Consider the following 9674-nt stretch of genomic DNA (forward strand, 5'->3'; position numbering starts at 1 on the left):
GTTAAAAGAGCCAACTACCTAATGGGAAGATTGACATGGTAGATTGCTGGTTATGGACAGCTGTTCAGATCGTAGGGTTGGTAGATACACAGATAAAGCTGTTGAGAGTGTGATTGTTCTGCAAGAGAGCTTGATCTGTGGATAGCTTTTAAGTAGGTATGGGGAGGTGAATAGTAAGGCTATTTGGAAAACTAAATGGCTATATGAAGTAGGATGAAGCGGCTACACGGTACACTAAGTTGCTATGGGAAGGAGAATGATTTAGCTGAATGGTAAGATGAATAGCTGTGTAAAGTAGAATGATTTAGCTGAATGGAAAGATGAATAACTATGGCAAGGAGAATGATGTAGTTGTGTGCAAAGCTAAATGGCTATGGACATTATATAGCTATAAGGAAAGCTAAATATCTATGGAATGGAGAATGATATAGCTGTATGCAATTATTATTATATTAAGCAATGCAAATTATGCAATGCAAAGGGGTATTATGGTGATTGTGGCTGATCGATTTGCTGTACAAGATGGACGGGTTTGTCTGTCCCATCCATCCATCTATCTGTCTATCTGTCTGTCAGCTTGTCGTTGCCTGTCCTTGTCCTCTGGCTGGCGGTCGAGCTGTCTGTCTGGCGTTTGTCCAGGGCGGCACGAAGGCGTGAGTGATGGGCGCCCTGGGATCACAGAACACGCTGGATAACCCTTTGTTCTTGGACTTGGCTTATGTGGTGTATTATGATTGTATGTATGATTTTTAGGTGTGTTTATTTCGGTGTTTGATTGTTCTCCTGTTCTTGCTATTGTTCCGTGAGCTGTAGGAGTTTTGTTTTTTGAGGAGGCATTATTAAATGGATGTGTTTTTCTTTTCTGTGCGCTCTCTCTCTCTCTCTCTCTCTCTCTCTCTCTCTCTCTCTCTCTCTCTCTCTCTCTCTCTCTCTCTCTCTCTCTCTCCTCTCTCTCCTCCCTCCCTCCCTCTCTCTCTCTCCTCCTCCCTCTCTCTCTCTCTCTCTCTCTCTCTCTCTCTCTGTCTCTCTCTCTCTCTCCCCCCTCCTCTCCCCCTCTCTCTCTTCTCTCCCTCCCTCCCCCCCCCTCTCTCTCTCTCTCTCTCTCTCTCTCTCTCTCTCTCTCTCTCCCTCTCTCTCTCCCCTTCCCCCCCTCCCCCCTCCCCCAGTTCACCCGCAATGCAGTCTTTTCCTCATAATCGGGGCGAGGATTAGGTCATTGGGGTTCCGCCTGCCTTGTTTTGGCGACGGGCAAATCTCGCATGATTAGGAATGGAAACTTTGGGGAGAGATCCTGTCTCATTGCTGACTTGCGTTGGATTTTTTTTCACTTTCTATTGTAGGTGTTGTGTATATATATATATATATCTTTTTGGTGGATTTCTGTTTATGAAGTACGGTGTTTCTTGTTTTTTGGTTTTTGGTTGTTGTGGTTGTGGCTGGTTAGATGTTAAAGAAAATATTATGGTTTTATTTTGTTTTGCCATTATAGGATCTGGCCAGCGCAGGGTTTTGTAAACATACATGCATGTACACACACACACACACACACACATATATATGTGTGTGTGTGTGTTTAATGCCACCATATGATTTTGACAAATCTTGTGACCTCTCTTTTTCTCCACTCCCTCCCTCTCCCCCTTACCCCCCCACCCCCCTTGCCCTGTCCACTTTCCATCTCCCCACATCCAGTGCTTGCTTGTTATCCTGTTCTTTCATCCTCCTCCTCTCGACTCTGACTCCGGCTTTGGTTTCACAAGAGTCAGAAATGGCCAACAATACATATTCACTTGTGAAGAAAGAAATCCGCTTGGTTTATGATAAACTCGATAAAACGAAGAAAGAAGAAGGAAGAGATTATGATTAACATTAATTAAGACAAATGTCGAATTGACAAGCCAAACCATTCAAGTCAAGTTTCGAATTGTAGGTGCATGTTTGTCTTTCTGGTTCAGGGAACTGCTTCGGATAGTGCTCGATCTTTAGCTTCTTTTTGGTCAGTGAGTGACAGACAGATTCACAAGTGTAAGCGAGAGAGAGAGAGAAGTAGCCGATTTTTAAACCTTGTTGAATTAAGAGCGTGAGGGAGAGAGGAGAGTGGAGATGAGAAGTGGAAGGGAGAGGAGAAGAGAAGAGATAAGTGAATGGAAATACAAGAAAAAAGAAGAAGGAAGAGAGAGCGAAAGAGAAAAGGAGGAAATGAAACTGAACTCTCACTCAAGCGACAGTTTTGTTCCGCTAATAATCCCCAGGAAGTCATTACTGGTGATCCCCTTAACTGGGGGAAGGAGAAAGGGAAAGGAAAGTGGGGGGTGGGGGGATAGGGGTAGAGATCGAGAGTGGGGAGGAATTAGGGGTGAGGGAAATGGAAGGAAGAAGAGAAATAGATCGAGGGCATGTAGGAGGGAAAACAAAAGAGAGAGAGAGAGAGAGAGAGAGAGAGAGAGAGAGAGAGAGAGAGAGAGAGAGAGAGAGAGAGAGAGAGAGAGAGAGAGAGAGAGAGAGAGAGAGAGAAGGAGAAAAGAGGAGAAGTAAACGAGAACGCAATTAGTCAGCCTCTAATTCCGGACGCAAGCCCCCTTGTGCACGACCGCCGGAGAGAGTCTCGAGACGAAGGGGATTGCGGATCAGGGGGGATTCGAGGCGGATCGGATCAGGCTTCGAAGCAGGTCAGTTATGGCACGAACGAGCGACTCTCCGTACCGTCTTCGGGGGTGGGGGAGCGGGGGGGGGTAGATGGGAAAGGAGGGAGGTATTGGAGGATGTAGGAGTTTTTTTGTTTTTGCTTTTTGTTATTTGGGAATATGTTGTGTATCGTAGTATAATGGTGTATACTGTGCTCTCTCTCTCTCTCTCTCTCTCTCTCTCTCTCTCTCTCTCTCTCTCGCTCTCTCGCTCTCTCCGTCTTCGTCTCCCATTCCCTCCCCCTCCTCCCTTATCTATTTGTCTATATCTACCTCTATCTGTCTTTCTCTCCCTATCAACTTTCCATCGTCTCTTTGTTGTGGTGCTTGCAACATGTAGCTCGACGATCGTTTCCTAATTGCAAACTGCAATTTACTCGAGTGCATGATGCAGAGGTTAAGCATCATCGGCTGTGAGCGGAGATCATCAGGTAAGCGTTATTGGCGAGATAATCATCTTGGATTGCGCAAACTGGGAATGTTACTTTTCGTTTTCTTTTTCTTTTTTCTTTTTTCTTTTTCCTTTGTCAGTAATGAGAGTGAGTTTTTTCTCTTGTTCTTACGAACTGAGCTAGAATTTTTGTCGAGTTGCATTGCTAGGGGTTTTCGAGTGTGTATTGTGAAAATGGGTGGGGAGGAGGGTGACATGGCGAAAGAGACAGAGAAGCTAAATATTATTAACAACAACAAAACAAACATCAACAGCAACAATAACAACGACGACAACGATAAGAATATAAAATAAAAATTGAGATAAAGTGGGAATAGCTCACCAAAAGAAGAGTTAGAGACTACGTAATTATATATTTATCCAATTGCACTGCTTATCAGAACATGGGGAATTGATTCACCAGGGGGAGGGAGGGGCTTTAGGAAGGAAAGGAGGAGGGGGGATGGCAGTAGGAAAAGATGCGATAGATAGATAGACAATTAAAGGGGGAGAGAGAGAATGTGTGTGTGTGTGTGTGTTTTTTTTATATTATATACCGTATAGATGGGTATAGATAGATGGATAATTAGGAAGATAGGTAGATAGATAAATATATATGTATATATATATATATATATATATATATATATATATATTAAATAAATAGATGTATTTCCATGCATGCCTCTCCGTGTGCATATACATACGAATGGGTATATATAAAGCTAACAAGAGCCAGAGCGAAATAATGGAACGGGAGCAGAGTCAGTGTGAAACGCGAAAGGGAGGGTCGTTGGCCAGGCATCATCATTGGGTGGATTGGAAAGGGGGAGGAGATCCAGGTGTGATTGACGGATTGAGTTGATTTATGGCAAATTGGGTCTGGGGGTGGGGGGGGAAGGGGGAGGGAGGGGTCAAGGAAGGATAGGTGGCAGGGGGAGAGGGGGAAGGGGATAAGAGAGAGGGAAAGGTGGCTTTTGATAGGGTGGTTGGGTTGGGGGAGGGAGGGGGGTGAGAGGAAGTGGGAGGGAATGGGGGGGAGGGGGTGATGGGTGGAATTGAAGGGTGGTGAGTGATGGGTGATAGATGAGGGGGAGGAGGATTACGGTTAATGAGACGCGTTAGACATTGTGATGCGTGTGGGGAGAGAGGGAGAGAGAAAGAGAGGAATAAAGAGAGAGAGTGAGGGATAAAGAGAGTCGGTGAGAGAGGGAAAAAGAGAGAAAGAGAGGGGGAGTGAGAGAGAGAGAGAGAGAGAGAGAGAGAGAGAGAGAGAGAGAGAGAGAGGTGAAAGAGAGAGAGAGAGAGAGAGAGAGAGAGAGAGAGAGAGAGAGAGAGAGAGAGGGGGTGAAAGAGAGAGAGAGAGAGAGAGAGAGAGAGAGAGAGAGAGAGAGAGAGAGAGAGAGAGAGAGAGAGAGAGAGAGAGAGAGAGAGAGAGAGAAAGGGAGAGACAGAAGAGAGAAAGAGAATGTGTGTGAGAGTAATTGAGCAAGTGAGCGAAGGAAAAGAAGCGAGGAGAGAAGGAAGGAGAGGGAGAGAGAGTAGAAGAGGAGGAAGAAAGAAGGATAAAGAAACCGGTAAGAAAGAGAAGAGGAAAGGAGTGGGTATCATTTCCAGGTGATCTGCAGGGCTTTAGAGGCTGCATGGAACCGCTGTGATTAGTTATATTACTGCACACTCGCTCGCTGTGAAGAGGTGGGGGTGATAGAAGAGGGATAGGGGGAGCTGGAGGAAGGTGGGTGGAAAGATGAGGAAGGAGGAAGGAAAGGGGAGGAGGAGAAGGAGAAGGAAAAAGGAAGAAGGGAAAGCGGGAACTGGAGGAAAGATGAGGAAGGAGAAAGGAAAGGGGAGGAGGAGGAGAAGAAGGAGAAGGAGAAGGAAAAAGGAAGAAGGGAAAGCGGGAACTGGAGGAAAGATGAGGAAGGAGGAAGGGAAGGGGAGGAGGAGAAGGAAAAAGGAAGAAGGGAAAGCGGGAACTGGAGGAAAGATGAGGAAGGAGAAAGTAGGAGGAGGAGATGGAGAGGAGGAAGGAGGATCGGTAAGAGAAAGAGGAACGAAAATGGAAGGAAGAGATGGAAGGAGGAGGGAGAGGAGAGGATGAAGAAGGAGGGGAGGAGGGACGAGGAAACAAAGAAGGAGACTGAGCAAGCACGAGAGTGGAGAGAGAGAGCAAGAAGAAGGAGTTTAAAAATGAGTATAGGAAACTAGAGAAGATGAAATAAGTATGGATTACCCGAAAAGATGGAGAAAGAGAGAGAGATGGAGGAGAGGATAACAGAGAGAGAGAAGGATAAGCAAAATAGGGGATGGAGAGGAAAGAGAAAGATAAGGTTTTGAGCGCAGATAAAAGAGGAGGAGGAGGAGGGAAGGGGAAAGGGGGGGGGGTGAGACAAGATGAGATCCCAGTAAGTAGGCTTTAGGAGAGGAACGATGAAGTACGATGAGATGACGGAGGAGGAAGAAGAGGAAGAAGAAGAAGAAGAAGAAGAAGAAGAAGAAGAAGAAGAAGAAGAAGAAGAAGAAGAAGAAGAAGAAGAAGAAGAAGAAGAAGGAAGGAAGGGGTGACGAGATGAACTCGACGAAGGAAAGGGAACAAGCGGATAAGGAGAAGGAAGAGACGAAGTGTCAGGAGGACGGACGACCCCCAGTGCCTCCTCCCGGGGTCGCTCCTCACGGCAGACCTCCGGAGCCATTTGATTTTCACTGAAGGATCGGGGGACAGCGTTTATTATCTGCGTTTACCCGTGTTTATTACACTGGCGCTGGGGGCGAATGGAGGGAAAGGGGCGCGAGAGGGAAGGGTTGAAGTGGTGAGAGTTGGAAGGAAGAAGGGAAAGGGACGTAAAATGGAGGGAGGGATAGGATGGGAGTTGGAAGGAAGGAAGGAAGTGGTGAGAGTTGGAAGGAAGAAAGGAAGGAAACATAGGAAGGCAGGAGGGAAGGAAACATAGGAAGGCAGGAGGGAAGGAAACATAGGAAGGCAGGAGGGAAGGAAACATAGGAAGGCAGGAGGGAAAGGGAGGAAGGAGAAGGGAAGGAAACATAGGAAGGAGGAGGAAGGAAACATAGGAGGCAAGGGGAGAGGAAGGAAGGAAGGAAAGGAAGTGGTGAGGGAGGGAGGAGGGAAGGAAACATAGGAAGGCAGGAGGGAAGGAAACATAGGAAGGCAGGAGGGAAGGAAACATAGGAAGGCAGGAGGGAAGGAAACATAGGAAGGCAGGAGGGAAGGAAACATAGGAAGGCAGGAGGGAAGGAAACATAGGAAGGCAGGAGGGAAGGAAACATAGGAAGGAAGGAGGGAAGGGGACGTAGGAAGGGAAGAGAGATGTAGTGAGGAATAGAAGGAAGGAAGAAAGGAGGGAAATAGGGGGATGTGGAAGGAAGGAGGGAAGGAGACTTAGGAAGAAAGGATGGATTTGGAGTGGGTTGGAAGGAAGGAAGGAGGAAAGGGAGAGTTGGGATATGGAGGGAGGAAGAGAAAGAGAGAAGCTATGGAAGAAGGAAGGGAAGGGGAGGGAAGGATGGAGTGAAAAGGAAAGGGGGAGGAAAGGAGAGAGAAGGGATGGGTGAGGGAAGGAGAGAAAAGTGGATGAGAGAGAGGGGAAATGAGGGAAGAAAAAGAAATAGAAAATGAGAATGGGCGAGAGAAGGGATTGAGTGAGAGCGAGTCGATGGCTCCACTACGAAAGGGGACAAGTGGAAGAGGAGCTGATGGGATCGCCGTGGTGGGGGAGGCTACCACGCTAAAGGGCAGGGCAGAGGGGTACGGAAGGGAGGAATGGGGAGGAGGAAGCAGAAGAGGAAGGGAAGGACGGATGGGAATGGAGGTAGCAGAAGAGGAAGGGAAGGACGGATGGGAATGGAGGTAGCAGTAGAGGGTAGGAGGGATGGGAAGGAAGGTAGCAGAAGAGGGAAGGAGGGTAGGAGGAATGGGGAGGGAGGTAGTAGAAGAGGTTTGGTAGAAGGGGGGAGGGAGGGAAGGAACAGAAGAGGGGGGGAGGAGGGGGAAAGGAGGAAAGGAAGGAGCGAGCAAGAAAGGAAAGATAGGAGGGTAGGATGGGGGATAGAGAGGGAGCGCCACTTGTTTAAAAAAGTGAGCCTATAAGAAAATATGAAGGGTTGCATAGCCCAGGTACTTGTTTTCCCTCGGTGCGCTTGTTACTACCGTGGTTGCCGCCTTGACTTGGTCGTCATGGTCGTGGTTAGCGGGGGTCGTGGGGTCGTGGTTGAAGTGGTGGGCGAGCGATAAGGAGAGGAGCAAGAAGTGCCCTATCGCCTTGAAGGACAGTGGTCGTAATCGGAGAGACAGGACGCCGTAGGAGATTGTGAGTACAGCGCGCACATGAGAGGGAGAGAGAAAGAGGAAGAGTGGGAGGGAGAAAGAAAAAATAAAGAAAATAGTGGTATGAGAGAGAGAGAGAGAGAGAGAGAGAGAGAGAGAGAGAGAGAGAGAGAGAGAGAGAGAGAGAGAGAGAGAGAGAGAGAGAGAGAGAGAGAGAGAGAGAATTGTACATTTCTGTCAGCACTTCCTCTCGGCAATGAAGGCTGATAGCACCCATTGTTGAACTGTGGACTTCGCGTACGTGCGTATGTTCCTGATCCTGTCCGTTCCGCCGTTTTTGTTTGTTTCTTTAATTTTTGTTCAGTAATGATCGCCGTACTGATGTGTATTAATCATCATTACTCTAGTTATTATTGCTCGGTGATTTGTCAACTTGTAATTATTACACAACTGGAATTTGTAAATCTCTCCCTCTCCCTCTCCCTCTCCCTCTCTCTCCCCTCCCCCTCTCCCTCCCCCTCTCCCTTTTCCTCTTTCTCTTCCTCTTCCTCTTCCTCTTACCGGCACCGTGACGCCAAATATGTTGTTGCTTTTCTTCCATGCCTTTCAAGAGACTAAAGACCTTGAACTGTACCGGAAACGACCCCACGGGGATAACGACCCCTTCCTGCTTCCTGATGAGTAAATTCCTCCCTTTCTTATGCCCTTTTTTGTATTATATATTTGGCAATATTGTGTCGCCCTCACTTCCTGAGCATCGTCGCCATTTTTTATTCCTTGATTCTTATTCTTTCTTTTATATCTGCATCCGCTGTCGTCGTGTTCGTCTCTTCTTGACTGTCTTTTACTTTTCCTAGGTATTCTCTCTTGTCTCGGATTTTCTCAATGTCCTTTTTCAACTTTCGTCTTTTCATCGGTTTATTTCTCGCCTCCCCGGATTTCCAGCTCTTCTCTTCTATTTTGTTTCTCGTCCCTTCCCTTCTTTTCTTTCCCTTCACCCTCTTCCTTACCCACCTACCCTCCCCTTCCCCTATCCATCCCATCTACCTTCCCTTCCCTTCTCCATCCCCCTCTCCCACCTCCCTTCCCATCCCTATCCCCCCCTCTCCTACATCCTTCCCCTCTCATCCCCTTACCCATCCCATCCAATCCCCCCTCTCCTCCCCATCTTCCATACCGCTTCTCCCACCTCCCCTCCCCTCCCCTCTCCCACCTCCCTTCCCATCCCATCCCCCTTTCCCACCTCCCTTCCCATCCCATCCCATCCCCCACTCCCACCTCCCTTCCCCTCTCATCCCCTTACCCATCCCATCCAATCCCCCTCTCCCACCTCCTCTCTCTTCCCATCCCCCCTCTCCCCATCTCATCCCCCATCCCCCCTCTCTCCATCTCATCCCCCTTCCCCCCTCCCCTCCCATTTCCCCACCCAAGGCTTTACGAGAGAGAAGGCAAGCACTAACTGACGGATTAGCATCGAAACAGCTCAACTTCGTCAAATATCCTCCTCTCGCACTACCTCCTCATTGCAGTTTTCCCTCGAGGCCCATTTGGCTCCCCTTTCGTCCGGACACGGATATATAACTTTATATATTTATATATAGATAGATAGATAGATATATCTTTATGCATGTATTTCTATATCTATGGTTTTTTTTTTTTATATATAGGGTATCCCGAAATAGAAACACCCGATTTTCATAGGGTGATGTATGGTCTTTTTCGCGCTTTCCTTGTCGCGAGAGAAATTTTGGTAACGAGATAATACCCGTTTTAGTTCTTTGAATTGTGTGAGAGACTTTGGGGCCGAGATACAAGAGGCGGGGGTGGGGTGGGGGGGGAGCAGGTTGCCGTTATTATTATTGTCGTCCTTTTTTTACAGTTCGGGATGGGATGGCCATTTTTGAGCCGTAGGATAATGTTAAGGGTGTTCTTCGGAATTGTATTGCTTTGTGTCATTGTATCGTGAATATCAGAAGGAGGAAAATTCAGAAGTGCCGACTGCTCTCAGTCGTTGCAATATAACGGGCTTATTGCAGAGAAAAATGATGTATTGCACTATTATTGATTAAATCCGATTGTAAAGCAAGGGTATCAACGGGAGATGAGATATAACGGTTATCAGATCGGAACAAATACTCTTTTCCTTGACCTGTAAAACAACCTTAATGAAGGCGCCTGGTTTTATTACAGAAAGGAAAAAAGAAGTTGGTTAATTTCCTCCTTTTTTCGTTTTATTATCAATTCATTGCTATTGATTTTTGTTTTCTTCCTTTTTTAT

This window comes from Penaeus japonicus, unplaced genomic scaffold, assembly GCF_977035675.1.
Source record: "Penaeus japonicus unplaced genomic scaffold, GWHDUDI00000001_assembly GWHDUDI00000033, whole genome shotgun sequence".
Lineage (NCBI taxonomy): Eukaryota > Metazoa > Arthropoda > Malacostraca > Decapoda > Penaeidae > Penaeus > Penaeus japonicus.